The following is a 20,666-nucleotide window of genomic DNA, read 5'->3' on the forward strand; positions in this document are numbered from 1 at the left end:
CAGTTAGCGAAAACAGGTGCTATGATATGTCTTTGGTAAAAGCAAAGTGGTGGAAGGCGAACTTTCAGAAAGTGGAGGATACCTGTAAAACAGGATCCGGTTCCTAGGTAAGGGGATCAAAATCAGGAAACTGCAAAGAACTCGTAGAGACATCTGGCTCGATCCCCTTCTGTTAAAAATGAAGAAACCGAGTTCCAGAGAGATAAGTGACTTTCCCAAGACAGATCTAATTAGTGGCAGAAGTGGTGCTAGGAAACAGCTCGCCAGGCCAAGACTCTTTCCATTTTAAGTCAAAGCTGCTGTTGGCAATCCTTTGTACACAGCTAGATAATTAGAAGCCGTGATAACCTTACTGGGGCCCTGGGGGAAAAAGGTCTGAGGTGCATCAAATAAGTCTAAAGGCATTGGAGAGACCAATGGCTGGGGGGGGGGGGCACAACCCTTGTGGAGTACCATGGAAAAGTGAGCACCCAAAGGTGAGAGGCATTGGCTGGGGGTTAGAGACAAAAGGATGTCACTCAGAGTGCCACACAGCTCCAGTGCTATAGGCATTCCCCTGGCAGCCTCTCAGTGGGAAATGGGAGGAAGATCATCCTTCTGTCAAGGTTACATGGGGGAAAATGGGAGGTGTGGGCGATTTGCTCAAGGGGACAGATCCAAGTGTGGTAGATCTTGGAACAGAACTCTGGAATCCTGGCTCCCTGACTCCCAGAGTGGTCCATGTGGCCTAGACTGTGTGGTTTCCTATTACATAAGCAACTCTTCTCATTACTCACGCTCTGGCTTCCTCCTGCCTGTCTCCAGCAGCATCTCCCCCAGAAAACACAGTGGAAGAAAAACGTTCTTCGTTCCAGTGGAGTCTTGGTAACTTAAATACATGGTCAATCTTAAGGATTCCAGGGCGGGTAAGCAGGGTGCATCACAGACACAAGCCATGTCAGGGAAAGTGGCTGGTGTTCTCAGAGCTTGATTTCAGAACCACGGACATAGGAATAATCTACACATCTGCACGCTTCACTTCCCTGTGGCCCTGTGCCCCCCTCCCCTGCCCCCCACCACAGTCAAAGTCCTGGAGAGGTGCCTTCTGTCCTCACCTTCCCAAGCTGCCCCACCTCTCTGGCCCAAAGCCCAAACTGAGGCAGTCCGTTGATGAACCGAAGAAGGAACATGGGCTTTGGTGCCAGCAGCCTGAGCTCAAACTCTAGCTTAGTCGCTAACTCTATGACCTTAAGCAACTAAAGTTAGCTTTTGAGAATTGGATTCTTTATCTGTAAAATGAGAGCAATTGTGTCTACCTCATAAAGCCATATCCCATAGATGTATGTAAAGTGTTAGCACAGCCAGACATACAGGAGGCACGCAACAGATACTGGCTTCTGCACTTCTTACTTATGGTTGCTGTTGCTTAGGGACCAGGTGGGAATTTCAGCTGCAATTGCCAAGGCAAGGAATGCTATTTTCCAGGTAGCCCAAGATGGAGCTCAGAATATAATTCTACCACACACAAAAATTAGTTTGTCTTTATTATTGATTAAATAGGTTTTTATGGATTGATCCGAGATTGTAACTTCTATGTCTGTTTTTCAACATTGTGTCCCCAGTACCTGGGATAGCACCCGCTCAATAAACAAGTGTTGAGTGAATGAACAAATGTGTTGTTTATGTCAGAAGAGGCATTTTAAATGAAAGATAATCAGCTTACAAAAGAATATTTGAAACATAAGGAGTTTATAAGTTTGGTCTGCTTACAGAATCTCTTTGAGGCTAGGCCCAGAGAAGATAGGTCAGGGTCCAGGTTGGGCACCTGATTTGCCAGTGGGTCTATGATGCCATGACACGTAGCTCCGGACAACTCTGGAAGGTTCCTGGCTCAGACAAGGCCACAGGCTGCAGTCATTCACATAAATGGGTTTTGTTGGAGAGGGTCTTCCCAGGAGATCTCTGAGGGGCTGTTGGGGCCAGTAAATGAATAGCCTTGGCCTTGGCAGCTCCATTGTCTATCCATTCTCCCAGCAAATGAGGGGCATATTCAACTGAGATCTGCTCCAATGTGTGATTTGTTCTCTTTCCACCCAGCCCGGCCCAACCATCTCGTTCTCTCTGTCTCTCTCTCTGTCTCTGTGTTTCTCTCTCTCTCTCTCTCTCTCTCTCTCTCTCACACACACACACACACATTATGTATGTGTATATTATGTATACACACACATATGAGTTTGGATATTGATTTTTACCATTTTAACTCCAAAAACTGTTTCTCAAGTGTGGATAGTTCTGGTTTATTCACTTATTGCTGGAGTTGTCATAAAAATCAATTTCCCATTGCTGAAATAGTAGTTCCCTGTGTCTCTTGGGGACTCAGCAGGGAAGATGGCCTCCCCGTTGGACCTCTGGGAAATCACAGAGGCTGTTATACTTGTGGGCTCAGCATGTGACAGTCCCGGGGGGATTACGGCTATTCCTCCTGGGAAGAGTGCACCTGCTGCTTATTTGCATACTCCTTGAGTCCCCAACTCATTGAAGTGTTCACATCCTCTTCTTTATGCTTCCTACACAGGACACACTATAGACCTGCAGAATTCAGAATCCCTGAGTGAGGGGCCTTAGCTTTTTCCTTTCTAAAAATAAGGGTCTTCGATCCCTGGAAGCAGGCTGCCTGATAGCGGTATCCGGGAAACCGGGGGAGAGTAAGAAATGGGTGGGAAATCAGGTCATCCTCGCCTAAGGTATCGAATACTCCCCCGGGCTGTGGAGAGCGGGTTCTGGTTTCTACCCAGAAAAACTATAGAGGAAAACTGTGGCTGCCTACTACTGAGTATCAGGGGAAAAAGCGGAGATATTTTTAACATACGGAATATCAGTGAACAGAATGCTAAGGAACTAGAAAACTTATTCCAATAAATATGAAGCATATGCTCTGCCTAAAGCAAACCCAGCTTTTGCTATATACAAATTTCATGAAGAAAAAAAAAAATGTCGGAAATTGCAGAAATATCTGGCCGTAAGTGGGCTACAACCATTTGTTGCGGTAGACCTGGAAGGCTGTGCAGGTGGCATGGCCAAAGTGATTGGGTGGGCCCAGGGCGCGTGGGGGCCTTGGCCATGTCCTCACGCAGGTCTGGGGACTTGTCCAGCGCCCTCTGGAGTCCCCAGAGCACAGGCACCAGATGGACATTCCCACACACGCAACCCCAGCCTGTAATGTCAGGGTGTGCGTCACCGACAATCAGAACATCTTCTCAAGCTCCCCTACCCTGAATCCTCAGACATGGAAAATGCTTGCAGAATAAAAGGCACTTGGGGTTTTAAGCGGCAGGTTCTTCCTCTTGCAGCTAGGAAGGGCGATGTGTACTCATGTCATTAGTGAGGTTCTAGTAATTGGGGGATATTAATTTCATCGCTAAACCTGACAAATACTGCATTCCCAGCAGCCTCTGCTTTTGCGCTGCCAGATGGAAAGGATGCGTTTTTGCCATTTTCATTAATACAATTAGTACCTCAGCCTGACGCCTGCCCCCTCCCGGGCTGCACGCTGCCTGCCGGGGACGGGGACGGGGACCCGGGGGTGGGGGAGGAGGAAGCGGGAGCCCCGCCTGCGGGCCGGGGTCGCGGCGTCCGCGGAGGACGGCCCGGGAGCCGGGGAGCCGGCGTGCACAGCGGAGGGAGGCAAGGCGCTGCCACACGCTAAACCGCGGCAATAAAAACACCACCGCTAACAACTGTGTGGTTGACCAGAAACAGATCATTATGCCGCCTAGAACTCCCCCGGCAGCAGCTCGGCCCCGGAGCGCCTCCCCGCGCCCAGGACACCGCCGCCCGAGTGGGCGCGCGGCCGCCCGGCCTCCCCTGCAGCCTGGCCGCCGCCGCCGCCCCCAGCTGTCCCCACGCCTGGGCGCTTCTCTCCTCTGGCGCGGCCCCCGGCGAGGTGCTGCAAAGCCTGCAGGGAAGGGGTGTGTTCGCAGCAGGCAGGTATTTGAAAACCTGTTCCTTTTCCTCCAGGAGTAGGAGCCAGAATACCTCTCAGGCTGCCTGGGCCTCCATGTTGCTCTCTGGATCATTCGCTACTCCGTTCCCATTGGGGAAGCTGCTAACTTTGCCAAATATTTACTACGCCCTTGCCCGCCTCCTCAGCCATCACAGGACTCTGAGTGGCAGACGCCTGTTTCTGACACAGTTTCTGTCCCTGAGAGAGAGATGGGGGCAAGGGCAGTCGCGGTGCTGGGGATAGACTTGAGCTTGGGTCTCCAGGTTCCTTTCTGTTGGTCTCGCCAACGACACCCATGATTCTCTGACCGCTCCCCCGAGTCCCCTGGAGTCCTTGCTGTCAGGGAGCAGCTGGGTGCAGGGTGCCACTTATTTCCGACTTCGCCAAAGGCAGAGGGAAGGCAGAACCAGACAGGGAGCCTTTTCCGCCCTTCCCCTTCCTCTGGCCTCAGTGTGGATTTGGGAACCCTTAAGGGAAGTTTCCAGAGAGAAACCACCTCTAAGACAGCCCTAGTCTGCTCCCAGGAAGGAGTCTGTCCTTCAAGGGACTATGGTGGTTACACAATGGAAAACAATTTTTAAAAAATCATCCTTGAATATATTAGGTAAGAGTGGCCATAGCCCCTACACCGTGAAGATTGACCCAGAGGTATCACATTCATTTTCCCCATTTTGGGTCACCTCCCTGTATGATATCAACAGAGACAGCGTTGGTGGCAAAGATTTACTTTACATTGGGGTCTGGAGGAACTTGGGGAGAATTAAGCCCATGATCCCTAATCCTGGTTGTGTCACCAGAGTACAGGAATCTCTGAAATTCACGGGACCTCTCCAATTTAGGAATCACACTTCTTCCTGGGACCAGGGTTTTGGAAACAAAGCTAAATGGAAATACACAAACTTTTATTTTATTTATTTATTTATTTATTTATTTATTTATTTATTTATTTATTTTAATTTTTTTAATGTTTATTTCTTTTTGACAGAGAGAGAGAAAGAGAGACAGAGCATGAGCAGGGGAGGGGCAGAGAGAGAGGGAGACACGGAATCCAAAACAGGCTCCAGGCTCTGAGCTGTCGGCTCCAGGCTCTGAGCTGTCGGCTCCAGGCTCTGAGCTGTCGGCTCCAGGCTCTGAGCTGTCAGCACAGAGCCCGACGAAGGGCTTGAACTCACAGATGGTGAGATCATGACCTGAGCCAAAGTAGGATGCTCAACCAACTGAGCCACCCAGGAGCCCCAGAAATGCACAAACTTTTAGCTGTTTTCCCTGACTGGGATGGACTCCTGCTTCCTTTCCTCTATAATCTCATAGCTCTTCTTCCCCAAAGAAAAGTTCCTTGGCCCTAAGTGTGCAAAATAATCCTCATGGAGGATTCACTTACCTTTAGACAGCATGTGCTCCATTCACCTAACTTTAGACAGCATTGCTCTCTACAATTACAAGTGGAGGTATATCTTGGTCAGCAACCTGTTTGCAACGTCTTTTCTTGTTTAGTGCTAGCTCAAATTGACAGCCTTATTATGAGTTTCTTGATGAATGAGTAGGAGCAACACACTCATATGTAGTATATGTTGCCTCTAAAATCCAAAGGGTCTTGTCAAATATTTGCCTCTTTTTTATGGATGGATGCAACCAATTGTCTTTTCCTTTAGAGAGTATATCTTGGCATGAACTAGACCACTAGATCCTTAGGGACTTTACTGATGTGGTCAGCCCTTGAGCTTTCTATCATGTTAAGAGTGGAATGGACTAGTATGATGTTCTAGAAGATATTAAGACAATCAAGGATTCTCCAGACTGTATTATGACAGAAAGCAGGATTATTAACAGTGAAGGTATACCTGCCCCATGAAGTCAAATTCCTTCTGCTTATTTTTGTTGATACAGATGGAGAGTAGGGGGGAATTTGTTAGTTTAATATCTGCATACCAAGGGCTCTGTTGTTTTGCTCAACAAAGTAGCCACAAGCAGAACTGGCTGTAAATGGCACCACTGATTAAGTGTGTGATAATCTACAGCTATTCCCCAGGACCATCTGGCTTTTACAAGAGCCAGGAAGGAAGTTAAATGGAGATGTGATTGAAATCACACCTCTGCTTCTTTCAAGTTTTAATGGTGGCATTAACTTTGTCATTCTTCCAGGATGCTGGATTTGCTTTTGGATTACTAGTTTGGCAGGGGGAAATGGGTTGGGGTAGGGCAGTTCTAGGGCCTTCTACAGTGGTTCTCCCGTCTGGCCATAACAGACCTCACTCTGTGGATCAGGGAACCAAAATGAAGATTCTTCCAGTTACTAGGTACATCTGTTCAAAATATAGCTTCTGAGAACCATGAAGTAGATTCATGGTCCCACTGGACTTAAATGAAAACTCCATTTTTTTTACCTTTCATAAACACACTCTGATTAGTGATCCAAGTATTTTAGGATTAACTTAATTCAATTAATTTCTTAATACCCTGAAGAATAGAGTACCTATCCTCTGGGGCCTCCTGAAGGAATAGGGATGGGGGTGTTTGAGCAGGTTGCATATAACAGATCCGTTTTAACATTCTCATATTCTGTAGCATTTAGATTTCTTCTTCCATCTATAATATGCCAAGAAGTTCTGACATTTTGATCTTCCTGGATGTAGCTTATGGTTGATATTGGCCAACTTACTTGTCTAGTAATGCCACTTCCCAAACCATAACATTAAATCCCAATTCCCAGCATCCATTAAAAAAATTTAGCTAATCAAGTCTTAAGGTATGTTCTTCTTCATCTAACAAAGTTAGAATCCACTTAAATACATGCTCCTCAGACTCCCGTTGATAAAGTCGATGAAGTCCTGCAACTCTTTTGGCATATAGTCTCTCTCCTCTAGGCCCAGGGCTGGTACTTTACAGTCTGAACTATGCGGCCATTTACCTTTCCTTGAGGATCTGGAAGCAATGATGGTAGTGGAGGTGAGTCCTGAGGGAAATTGACTTCCTTGGTTCAGTCATTGAAAAGTTTTTATTCAGTGGCAAAAGGGTTGCAGGATATTCAAGGGAGGTTTAGGAGGATTTGAGCATTCAAGTTCTCAGTCCCCTCTTGTCTGCATAAACATGTCCATCCTATATCTTGGGGCCCCACTTCCTTCCCATCAGTACCCTCAGCTTACTGTAAGAGACTGAAACTGAAGAATTTGAGTATTTAACTAGGTTTGCAACTCTGTAACCATTAAAATCGTTTTCTAGACTTGGTCTTCATCCATATTAATTCAGAGGCTACAGGACATGGGGTCCTTTAGAGCTACCGTAGACACAGTCTTCTGCCTTGTTCTCAGTTGGATATTGGAGGCTTTCAACATGTCCTTTTCACTGTTTACTCTCTGGGGAGCCATCAGAAGCGGCCAGCCGACTCCACAGTCTTTACAATCACGATTGTCACCATGGAGACTAAGTACCACAGTAACTTTATTTCTATTGTCCCCCACCTGCACTTCATTCCTTGCCACCATGTGTGAGAAGCTGAGTCACTGTGATGCCACTGAATGCCATGGATTAGCAGTAGCCCATTTTCTCCAGGTAAGGAGGTTAGTTCTGTGCTTTTCAAATAGGAGAGCAGTGGAATATCAGAATCCTGTTTTGGGGATGGTTTCTTGGGCCCTCCTTCCTGGTATCTTATTCTTACATCAGTCTAGAGCCAAGAAGGCAACACGTGGCACACTCAAATAATGTAACTGAGGTGGATTTAATAAGGCAACGATTTATAAAGGTTAGTGCAGGGATGGTAGAGGGAGTAGAGCTCAATTCTTCATCCCTATCTTTATCCGTAACATTTCACGCCTTCCTTATGGGTGGAGTGTACTTCCTTGCCTCATAGCTTTGGACTGAGTCATGTGACTTTTTGGCCAATGACATGCGGGTGGAAGTGAGAGGATGTCAGTTCCAAGCTTAGGCCTCAAGAGGAGTCACATGTTCTTGTATGTTCTTATGAGCCTCTGTCATCACCATGACCGAAGCATCCATACTAGTCCAAGGAGGATGAGAGAGACATGTGGAACAGAGTTGGTCCAACTGTCCCATAGACCTACAGTGAGAAGCAGCACAGCTGCTGTGGCTATCAGAGCATGAAGTAAAGATGCCCAACTGAACCCAGCCTAAATCAGCCAAGTTCTAGCTGACTTGCAGATGTATGAGAACAAATGGTTGTTTTAGGACATTGAACTTTGGAGAGGTGGATATGTAGATTAGTATAGCGATAGCTAGCTGGTCCACTAGAATAAAGACCAGTGAGGTGAGGCAGAACCTCAGAGATGTTGATAGTAGGCTTAAAGGATGAAGGGGAGGAAGAAGTTACTAGAACCTGGAAAGAGTAGCTACAGGACAGGATGTTTGACAGGAGCTGTGGCCTTTGGTAGGGGGATGTAGACAATTCATAGAAACCAGAGAGGGAGGCAAAGGGAATAAATATCACTCCCTTGCTCTCCTCCTAAACTCTGACTTCCTGCTAGTGTCTCTTAGCATCAAACCTAGAAGGCAGGGGAAACTATTGGTGCAGGTCATTTAAAAAAATTCTCCTAGTGCACAAAGCAGGATGAAAGGCTGCAAGGGAAAATGGAAAATACCCAACATACTTTGCATGTCTGAAAATGTCTTGGCTTCATTATACTGGTACGATAGTTTGGTGGGATATAGAATAATTTTTTTTTCAAAATTCAAAGAAATGTCCAGTGCAGTATAGCTCTTGAGAAACCTCTCTTTTTTCTCTCTTGAAGTTAGTAGAGTCTTTTTACTGTCCTTAAGTATTCACAGATTTTCTCCATGTGCTTTGTAGTGGATTTACTTTTATCTTTTGTTCTAGATACTCATAGGCTCTTTTTAATCTGGAAACTGTGTCCTCCAGTTCTGGAAATGTTTCTAGAAGGATTTCATTGATAATTTACCTTATTCTGTTTTCCTGCTCTCTTTTCCCCTAAATTTCTAATTTTCTCCTATTTCCCATCTTTGCCTTTTTGCCCTTCTTTCTGGGAAATTTCCCCAAACTTTCCCTTCAATATTTGTATCAAATTTTATTTTAATAACATTCAAAATTGAGATATACCTCACAGAACATACAATTTGCTACTTTAAAGTGTGTGCTTCAGTGATTTTTAGTATATTCACTATGTTGGGCAACCATTACCGCTATAAATTCCAGGACATTTCTAACATCCCAAGAAGATCAGGACATTTCTAACATCTCTGTACTTATTAGCGGTTAATCCCAATTCCCTCCTACTCCCATCCCCTGCAAATCATTAGTATATTTTCTGTGTTTATGGATTTACCTACTCTGGACATTTCATATAAATGGAATCATATTAATATGTGGTCTTTTGTGTCTAACTTTTTTCACTTAGTATAGTCTGTTTAAGGTTCACCCATGTTGTAGAGTGTAACAATACTTGATTCTTTTTTTATGGCAGAATAACATTCCATTGTGTGGATATACCATATCTTGTTTACCCATTAGTCTGTTGATGGACATTTGGGTTATTTCCACTTTGGGGATACTATGAATAATGCTGCTATGGACATTTATGTACAAGTTTTGGTGTCAACATATGTTTTCAGTTCTTCTGGGTATACACCCAGAGGTGGAATTGTTGGGTTATATTGCATTTCTAAACTTTCTCAGGAACTGCCAAACTCCACTGAGTTTTGAAGTTCTACTGTCAAGTTTAATAATTCTAAGAGCTCCTTTTAACATTTCCTGAATGTTCTTCTTTTTAAAAATGGAATGTAATATCTTCCCCTCTGAGAATATCAATGATATATATTCTTTGAGAATTCTTCTTCCTGCATAGTTGTCTCACAAAGTTAATTTAATTTGATTTAAAAAAATCTGTTTCTATGTTAAAGGCTTTGCCCACAGTCTATGTCTCATAACCTTAGGCTGATCAAGAACGATTTTATTCAACAATGAGGAAGCAGAAAGCTGATTGGATCACGTTGCCTATCATGTGGGTAGTCTTGGTGGCTATGAATGTCAAAGTGATTTGATGAGCTGTTTGTTGAGAACCCCTAATGCCAGTTATTTAGGTCAGATTCTTCAGAGAAGAGCCTTCCAATCTCCTGTGGATCTTTCTACCTGTACCCTAGGGGATGGCGAGGAAAGAAGGCTGGAGGTCTCTGGATACATGATTCAATATGCACATGGTCACATCATAGCCTTCTTTGGGCATGGTGTTTCTGTCCTCAAATAGGCCTGGTAGTTCCTGGTCTGGAGGCTGTTTCTGTTCTCTCGGGACTGTAAGCCATCAGATTTCTGCTAAGATGGGGGTGGGACAGGTTCCTAGTGGCATGGAGTGGGAAAATGAACCTAAGGATCTAACTGCTGCTCAAACAGCTTTTAGTCAGTTTTATTTAGCCTTTCCCCTTTTTCCTCTAGTTCCTGTGTTAACTGACACTGTCTATTTCTGTAACTTTTGTGAGTTTTGTCGTGCAATTGTCTTGATTCTCAGTCTTCCTCACTTTGGGTTTGGGATTTGGTTCTTTTGGTTCTGCTGAATATGGTTTCCAGTTTCCAAAACTTGTTGATTTTTGTCTCATTTCCTATTGCACTAATCATGTTTTAATTAAAAAAAAAAAGTTAGGGGCGCCTGGGTGGCGCAGTCGGTTGAGCGTCCGACTTCAGCCAGGTCACGATCTCGCGGTCCCCGAGTTCGAGCCCCGCGTCGGGCTCTGGGCTGATGGCTCGGAGCCTGGAGCCTGTTTCCGATTCTGTGTCCCCTCTCTCTCTGCCCCTCCCCCATTCATGCTCTGTCTCTCTCTGTCCCAAAAATAAATAAACGTTGAAAAAAAAATTAAAAAAAAAAAAAGTTCATTTGCTGTTGTTTTTTGTTTTTGTAATTTTTCTAATGTTTATTTTTAAGGAGAGACAGAGCGTGAGCAGGGGAGGGGCAGAGAGAGAGGGAGACACAGAATCTGAAGCAGGTTCCAGGCTCTGAGCTCTCAGCACACAGCCCAATGAGGGGCTTGAACGTGTGAGCTGTGAGATCATGACCTGAGCTGAAGTCAGAATCTTAATTAACTGAGCCACCCATTTGCCCTGATTTGCTGTTGCTTTGATGGAGTTTCTAGATGATATGGAATTGGATGCATGTCTTCAGTCTTCCATCTTAATCCAGAAGTCTCCAATCCACTATTCTAAGTAAAAAAAACACAAAAACCAAAAAACCAAAAAACCAAAAAACCCAAACTCCCATCTGAATTCGTCATGACCTAATCAAGGGACAAAAACCCTATACTTACTTTAATAGAATTTAACATAAAGAATTGTTAATCAGGTATAAAGAATTGTTACATGGCGACTAAAAAAAGCTAAAACAGAAAACTCAGCTATTACGGAGATGGAAATTGTGGGAAGCAGCTACTGCTGGACCTGGAGAACAAAGAGAGGAAGTTGGGATTACTAAAAGTTCCAAACTTAGTGAAAGGGCCTTGGAGAGCTGAAACTTCCGGCATCTGAGGAAGAACGCTGCCTGATGCTGGTTGTCTCTGGTGGGGACGTGAGGCGGGCTATGAATACTGGAAAGCTTGTTCAATTGCTTCTGAACTGCTGCTCTGGGGTGAGGAAGAAGCAATGTTGAGTGACATTAACAGGAAGTCAACCAGAAATGAAACAGGAGCATGTGCCACCTCCCTCTTCCAGCCTTTAAGTCTCTCCTTGATGGCCCTTGTAGTCACAGCTTGAAAGAGATCTGGCCGGGGCACCTGGGTGGCTCGGTGGGTTGAGTATCTGACTCTGGCTCAGGTCATGATCTCGCAGTTCCTGAGTTGGAGCCCCACATCGGGTTGTCTGCTGTCACAACAGAGCCTGCTTCGGATCCTCTCTGCCCCACTCTCTCTCTGCCCCTCGCCCACATTCTCTCTCTCTCTCTCTCTCTCTCTCTCTCTCTCTCAAATAAATAAACATTAGAGAGAGAGAGAGAGAGAGAGAGAGAGAGAGAGCGCTCCAGCTGGCAAAGGGGAACGTGTGGTGTGCAGAGCCCAGTTCCAATGCCACGAAGCCAAGAAGGTGGAATTGAAGCTGAGGACAATAGCTTAGTAGCCGGTGTAGTTTACCCTGTCGGCTACTAGGATTATAATCCACCCAACTAAACGTATTTGAAATTCCATACAGCAATGAAATCAACTCTACGTTTCTACCTTTTTGCAAAATCATTCTTTTTTTTTTTAATGTTTATTTATTTTTGAGAGTGAGAGAGACAGAGAGACAGATAGAATATGAGCAGTGGAGGGTCAGAGAGAGAGGGGGGCAGAAGATCCGAAGTGGGCTCTGTGACGGCAGTGAGCCCAACACGGGGCTCAAATTCACGAACTATGAGATCATGACCTGAGCCAAGGTCAGATGCTCAACCAAGTGAGCCACCCAGACACCCCTTTATGAAGTCATTCTTACCCTCTCCTCAAAGTAAGGAGACACAAAGTCCAAATAGCAATTGTATCCATATGTGGGAGATAGTCTTACTATTTCTGAGCTATGTTAATTACTGATCATAGTTCCATCTGAATATTCTGTTTCTAAATGTTATCTTTTGATCCCAGTTTTTCTCTTCCATTCCCCTCATTTGGTTCAGAATTCGGGTGGGGAAGAAAGTATTATATATTGACCCCTTTAAACACTAACAAGTATGCTTATTGTCAACAAGTTTACTTGCTAATGTACCAATCAATGTACATGCATCCCCAAGAGCGGTATGAATTCCAGTTGTTCTACGTCATCTACTTTTAAGTTTTGCCAATCTACGCATGAGAAATTGTATCTCACCATTGTTTAATCTACATGTCCCTTACTGGGGAGAATGAACATCTTTTTTCCATATGTTTACTGGACCAGGGTTTCCTCTTCTGCTCATATATGTGCCGATTTCCCTAATTTTTCTTCTTAATGATTTGCAGGATCTCAATTTTTTTTTTTGTAAAATGTATTTGAAATGTATGGGTAAGAATAGAGGCTAATATAAAAAACATTCATGTTCCTACCACCCAGACTTATTAAATTGTCTTATTTGTATTCATTCGTTGTCTTACTTCAGGTTTTGTTTTAAAGAAACAAAACCTGTACACACCTGAGATCCTTTTGGCCCCCTTCTTCAATCCCATTTTTTCCCATTCTCCTCAATAATCACTATCATGAATTTAGTGTATCATTCCCATGCTAAGTTTTTATACTGAGTGGAAGTTATATTCTGGATACTAACCCTTTGTTAATTTTATGCGTTTTGAATTGCAAATATCTCCTCTCATTCTGTGCTGTGTTTTTCACTTTGCTTATGGTGTTTTTTGATATATGAAAGTTTAAATTTTAATGTGATCATATTTATCAGATGTTTCTTTTATGGTTTGTGCTTTTTGTGTTACATTTTAAAAATCCTTTTTCTATCTTTCCTGTATTCTTTGTATGTCTTATCTTTTTGATAAATCTCTATACTCCCTTGAGGAAAGGATCATCCTCTACCACGTTAATTCCAGGGACTCCCAACAGCTAGGTCAAAAAGCCCCACCTGGTCCACAGCAGCATGTTGTCTTTCTTTGCATATCTGGCTTTAGCTGCTGAGCCCTTTAGTCACTACCTTGTGCTCTTTCCTCTGTTTTCCTTTTTCTCTGTGTCTGCTTTACTCCTGCCTATTCTTTTATGCCAGAGTGATGAGTTTAGAAGAGTATCAGTTACAGCTGAAAACCATTAAAAACAAATAGTCTCATGCAAGTGGAAAGTCCTCAGACTTTCCTCATTCTGTAGGTCATTGACCAGATACAGTGTATTTCTGTCTTTTTGACCTGCTTCCTACTAGGTCAGCTTTATTCTAAACCTCCCTTGCCGCCACATGACATTTTTATGCCTAATTCAGTGACATTTGGGCTAGATAATTCTTTGTTGGGGGAGTGTGTGTCTATCTTGAGCATAATAGGATGTTAAGAAGCATCTCTGGCTTCCACCTATTAGATACCAATACCATTCCTCTCCACCCTGAATTGGGGCAGCCAAAAATGGCTCCAGACATTGCCAAACATCGCCTGGGGTGGGGGTGGGGTGAAATCAGCCCTCGTTGAGAAATTCTCACCTAATTAGACAGGCCCAAATCCTGTGTCTGGTCCTGAAACAATGACAGAAAGTGCTACTTGGCTTAAGCCAATCTGGACTTATCTGTAGAGCTGGTGCAAGTTTTGGTCTGTGTTGATGAAGTGTAGAAATCCAAAGGAAAAGCTAGGTGCTAATGGGAAGGGGGAAGGTGGAAGTGATACTTGATCAAGAAATGGCCACCCCTAGGGGCGCCTGGGTGGCTTGGTCGGTTAAGCGTCCGACTTTGGCTCAGGTCATGATCTCACGGTCTGTGGGTTCGAGCCCCGCGTCGGGCTCTGGGCTGACAGCTCAGAGCCTGGAGCCTGTTTCCGATTCTGTGTCTCCCTCTCTCTCTGCTCCTCCCCTGTTCATGCTCTGTCTCTCTCTGTCTCAAAAATAAATAAACGTTAAAAAAAATTTTTTTTTTTTAAAAAGAAATGGCCACCCCCAGAAAAATCTGATATGATGCCCAATGTGGCGGTTAAGTGGCCATTGTCATTGTTCTCCCAATATAATACCTGGTAATTAATGAATCCTAAGCCCTCACCATTAGCTCCTCCATTATAATGGAAAGAAGAGAGAGAGGGAAAGGGATAGAAAGAGAGAGAGATTTCTGATGTCTCTTATTAGGACACTAATTTCATCATGAGGACTTCATCTAAACCAAAGTATCTCCCAAAGTCCCCATATCCAAATACTATCACATTGAGGGTTAGGGCCTCAACACATGAATTTGGGAGGAAGCACAGTTCAGTACATAGTATTAATATTTGGAATTTTGGCAATTATAATTCATTTAGAGAAGAAATAGAAATGTGTAATTTTTTGTTATGGATTAGCTTCTGATCAGCAGCTGTGCCCATCCCTGAATTTTTATGACATCACAGGAAGCAAAGAGTTTATATATGCGCAGGTATGTCAGAGACTTTCAACTTAATTATCGTGGGTCGGGTTCCTTGGAAATGTTTTTTGACACTGCTGGTTTTGAGAGTTTGAGTAGAGGTGGTTTATTGAACAACACCTGCAAGGATGGTAGGGAAGCAGGACTGGAGAGAGGAGGAAGTTGAATTATGATAAAGTTGCAACAGAAACTCAGCCAGTCCTATGTCTGAGAGCTGGGATGGCCCTTCAGAGTGGTCTCAATTTAAGGCAAGGGGCCATGCCCTTGTACCACTGTAGTCATTAGATGCAAGCTGTCTCCAAGGAGGGTACAACCTAGGGTGAAGCAGCTCCCTAATAATGAAGGCAGTTTCTAGAAAGGAAGTAGCCTTTGGTCCTGACAAATTGGGGTGGGCATGGGGGCAGGTCTGAGCAGCACACCACAGCTTTCATTATGTTACCTGCACTATCTAAAAGCAGGTGACTCTAAGGGCACCTGGGTGGCTCAGTCAGCTAAGCATCTGACTCTCGGTTTCAGCTCAGGTCATGATCTCACGGTTTCATGGGTGTGAGCCCCACGTCAGGCTCTGTGCTGGCATCGTGGAGCCTGGTTGGGATTGTCTCTCTCCTTCTCCCTCTGTCTCCGGCCCTTTCCCACTAGTACTGTCTCTTCTCCCTCAAAATAAAGAAATAAACTTAAAAAAATTTTAAAAGCAGGTGACTCTAAACTCATTGTTGGGTTAGCACTGCAGGGATCATGTTTCTTTTTAATTGCTCAAGTCTTTCAGGCAAGCATTGTTGGATTGGTACTGCAGGGATCATGTTTCCTTTCTAATTGCTCAAGTCTTCCTTTCTATTGTCTCAAGGATTTAAAAAATAAGTCTGACAGTTTCCAAAAGCGGCTTAATGCCTGGTTTATCAAACTGAGCCTTACTTCTTAGTAATACAATTTCAATGGAATAAAATGCTTGAGTTTTTGGTCAGAAGCCCCTGAGACAGGTGTCTTTAGGGATAGAATGATAGCAGACATTCATACCTTCTCCTTCTCCTACCTATCTGAGCCCCTTGGGAAAGTGTATTCCTTCCTGTGGGGATCTCTTGGTCTTAGAGTGCTGACAGTCCTTTGCCAAGGTATTTGGCAATGAGTGTGGTGGCTCTTGAGATTTTAGGTGTAGTAACATCACTGCCCAGCAGGCTTTTATATTTTGGCTCTATACAACAGAGGCTGCGTATTCCCAAGCACATTTCATCACGGAAGTGTTTTCATGTTCTGAAGTATTGTATTTTGCATGTCCACTCTCTTCTGAGAGCCTCACAGTCCTAAGTAATTGTCAATCCCAGTAGCTATATTTGTAAAAAGCACTTCAGATTGGATATAAGTTTATCACCATCATAAATCGATACAAAATGGGTCATTGTATGTTCATTACAGATATAAGGGAGAGGAAAAAAAGGACTAAAAACAAAGAGCCAAAGTCCTAGTGTTATATTTGTAAACTGCTCTTTAGAAATACCCTCAGGGCAAGAGGGGCGCCTGGGTGGCTTAGTCCGTTGGGCGTCCGACTTCAGCTCAGGTCATGATCTCGTGGTTTGTGAGTTCGAGCCCCACGTCGGGCTCTGTGCTAACAGCTTGGAGCCTGGAGCCTGCTTCGGATTCTGTGTCTTCCCCTCTCTGTGCCCCTCCCCCGCTCCTGCTCTGTCTCTGTCTCTCTCAAAAAATAAATAAACATTAAAAAATTAAAAAAAAAAAAAAAGAAATACCCTCAGGGCAAGAGAGCTCCTTGTAGGAAATTAGTACCTGGCTCTTATACAGCCTCCCTTCCCTCCCATAAAACAAGAACATGGAAAAAATTCCATAGGACAAAACCCAGTTTGGAGAAAATCCGATACCTGTTGAAATGTTTCCAAATATTAGAAAACTCAAGGTAGCTTGAGGTATGGAGAAAATACTGGGTTACTTTTATTGAGAAATTAGGGAAGTCACTGTTGATTTTGCTTTAAGACTAACAACAATGGTGGATGATGTCACATTTAAAGACAGAAGGGCAGCAACAATTCAGATTTTTTCTCTAGGTACAGTGTTCTTAATGTTTTATGAAAGCCTCATTGTCACAGATTCTTACCCTTAGCCTCCCACAGAACAAAATTTTGCATGTAAGTTAAAAAATTTTTTTAATGTTTATTTTTGAGAGAGAGACACACACAAAGTGTGAGTGGGGGAGGGGCAGAGAGAGGGGGAGACACAGAATGTGAAGCAGGCTCCAGGCTCTGAGCTGTCAGCACAGAGCCTGATTCAGGGCTGGAACTCATGAACTGTGAGATCATGACCTGAGCCGAAGTCGGAAGCTTAACTGACTGAGCCACCCAGGTGCCCTGCATATATTTCAAAAACAGTTTAGGTTCTTTCTCATATGATGTTTCATGTTCTCCTGGACTCCAAAGCTCTTTCTCTTGGGAGATTTCCCTATTTGCATTGCACAACTCCAAGTGGCGGTGGCGGGGGGGCGGGGGGGGGGGGGGCATTAACATTGCAATTTACGTGGCAGGTGACTCAGATCCCTACATTGTCATGTTTGTTAGCCCCTCATTTGTTGTTTTAAGTTTTTCCTTTCATTTGTGATACTTCCCTGGTGTTTGGTTTTGGCAAAGAATTTAATAAACAGCATAGTGTGGTGTGAAGCCATGTGGTGATTAAAGTATTGTGGTGGGTATTTGTTGGTTGCCTGCCCAGAGTCTACTCTCCCTTCCTCCTGACAATATTCCTATATTCCCTAAAAGGGACATCAAACTTCCTTGAATTTCAACCAGGTTTTTTTGGGGGGCAGAACTGACCCTCTACTCCAGCGGTGGGTTCTGATGTTGATAAGTACAGGCCAATTAGCATATTCTTTTTCCCTGGTCTCAGTGATTTATTCGAGGATGGATGTATAACCTGATCAGGGTTAATTTTTTTTTTTAATTTTTTTTTTCAACGTTTATTTATTTTTGGGACACAGAGAGACAGAGCATGAACGGGGGAGGGGCAGAGAGAGAGGGAGACACAGAATCGGAAACAGGCTCCAGGCTCCGAGCCATCAGCCCAGAGCCCGACGCGGGGCTCGAACTCACGGACCGCGAGATCGTGACCTGGCTGAAGTCGGACGCTCAACCGACTGCGCCACCCAGGCGCCCCTGATCAGGGTTAATTTGATGGAGGAACAGAAATGTCTGTTCCCCCTTCTCTCCCCACTTTTGTATGAGCCACTAGAAAGAATTCACTCTTTTCTGCTCCGTGTAATAGGGGCACTAGGCAGTGAACAAACTAGCAAATCTGTATCCCTATGGAACGTACATTTCAGTAGGAGAAAGTGGGCAGTATAGAAGATCCATTAATTAGATGGTGTTCAGAAGCATGGAGACAATTTTAAAAGATAAGGGAAAGGAATAAGAGAGGTGACAGGAGGCAATATCTGCATAGCGCTTTGCAGACCGAGATGGAGACTTTCGCTTTTACTCTGAGTGAGACGGGAAGCCACTGGGAACTTTAAGCAGAGGAGTGACGAGGTATGATTTAACTAAAATAGGATGTTCTGGCTGCTGTTCTGCACAGGGAAAAGAGTAGAAGCAGGAAGACTAGTTGTGACAGTTATAAGGCTTTAGTAGATTGCAATATTTCACTTTTTAATATAATAAATCTAGAGAGAGGGGGGAGGCATATCTTGAAAGAAACTGTGGATGCAGCTTTTGGCTCATGGAGTTGACTGGAGTCAAACACAGAAAACTCACAAAGCTTTTAAGAAAAGCATATTGGCAAAACAACTAAACGAGACTAAGGGTGTGTGCAAGAAGAACAGAAATTTGGTCTCTCAATTGTCTATAGGCAGGAATCAGTTTGAGAATTCCACGTATCCACCAAGAAAGATATATTTTCCAGTGCCCTTTCCAGGTGACTAAGATAGATGATGGAAAAAGAATTATTTTCTAGACTGAAGAACCAAGAATTATGGAGAATAGACTGGAAAGTCATTCTGAGAGAGCAGAACCTATGCCTGATCATGGTACATTATTCCCTTTTCCAAATAGAGGAAACTGACAAGCTTCACTCAGTGGAATTTCATGTGTCATGGCCCAGTGACTGCCCTTTGCTTTCATTATTTTCTTTTTTTAATGACAGTATTTTTGTTTGTTGTGGTTACATTGTCCTGTACATCATTTGTTGTATGTTGGATGTATGAGAAGATACCTGCTCTTTTAATTCATATGGCTCAAGAACAGCCATATTTGGACCTGATGTAGATCCTGTGTTTCAAAGACTTGATGGACCTTTTAGAGGTCTTGGGACAGGAAAGAATTATTTTGTATGTGAAAAGGATATGAATAATTATAACCAAGAGAGTACACTGTGGTAGACTGAATTACTGGTTCTTCACAATTCTTCACTACCCTGTAGTATTATTATGTATACATGAGGCCTTTGCTACGGTTGCATGGTGAGCAGTGTATTTTCTCACCTCTTGGCTTTGGGTTTGTGCAAGTGATTTTCTTTGGTCAATGGGATGTCAGGGGAAGTGATATGGGAAAAACCTTGAAATATTCTTCTATGTTGGCTTTTTTCTTCTTGTGCTTCTGTGACTCCCATGAGAAGAGCATGTCTTGGGTAGCATTTTCAGCATGGGCTCTGAATAGGACACATGAAGCAGAGACACATAGTAGACCCTTGGGCTCACAGCCTGAGGCAAACATTCCTCAGTCAACCCACAAACCTTCAGCTTAAAGTGGATCTGAACCTAATCTCAAGCCTGGAATCTGGCCTGCCTCAATTAAAGTGCTACTGATCCACAGACTCATGAGAAAAAGTAATTGTCTTAAATCTCTTTGGGATGGGTTATACAGCATTAGTGTGGTAATGACTGAGCAATAGAGAGTTAATTGCAATAATTCACAAGAGAGAGGATGGGAATCAGGGCCGGGGTGGTCACAGTAGAAGTGGTCAGATTTTCGGTATATTTTATAGATTAGAACCCACAGGTTTAGCCAATGGATTATAAATGAAGTGTGAAAGAACGAGAGGAGTTGAGGATGAATTTTAGGCTTTTGGCTTGAGCAAACAGGAGAATGGAGTGGTCATTTTCTGAGACGGAAAAAACTGAGACAACTCAAGGCTTGAAGTAACATCATGAGCTGTTACTAGGAACAATGACATGGTATTGCATGTGTTTGAGTTGGCTTGAGTTGGCAAATAGGGATGTTAGGTTGGTCATCGAATATACAGGTTTGGAGTTGAAGGAAGGCCCAATGTATACAGGTGGACAGCTGAGAATAGTCAGCTCTTAATTTTTTTTTAAATATTTACTTATCTTGGGGAAACAGAGACAGAGTGCAAGCAGGGGAGGGGCAGAGAGAGAGGGAGACACAGAATCTGAAGCGGGCTCCAGGCTCCCAGCTGTCAGCACAGAGCCTGATGCTGGGCTTGAACCCACAAAGTGAGGGACCATGACCTGGCCTGAAGTCGGACACTCAGCCGGCTGAGCCACCCAGGTGCCCCGAGATTAGTCAGATTTTAAAGCCATGACACTGAATAAGATCAACAAAAAAATGTGATCACTTGAAAAGGGGTCCAGCGACTGAGCCTGGTGGGCAGTTTCAAGTTTCACGGTTGGGGAGTTGAAGTTACCAGCAAAGGAGATTGAGAAGGAGCAGGCAGGAGAGAGAAGAGGAAAATGAGTTAAATGACAGTAAAGTGTTACTCATATG

This window comes from Puma concolor, chromosome D1 (assembly GCF_028749965.1).
Source record: "Puma concolor isolate L17-30 chromosome D1, mPumCon1.1.hap2, whole genome shotgun sequence".
NCBI lineage: Eukaryota > Metazoa > Chordata > Mammalia > Carnivora > Felidae > Puma > Puma concolor.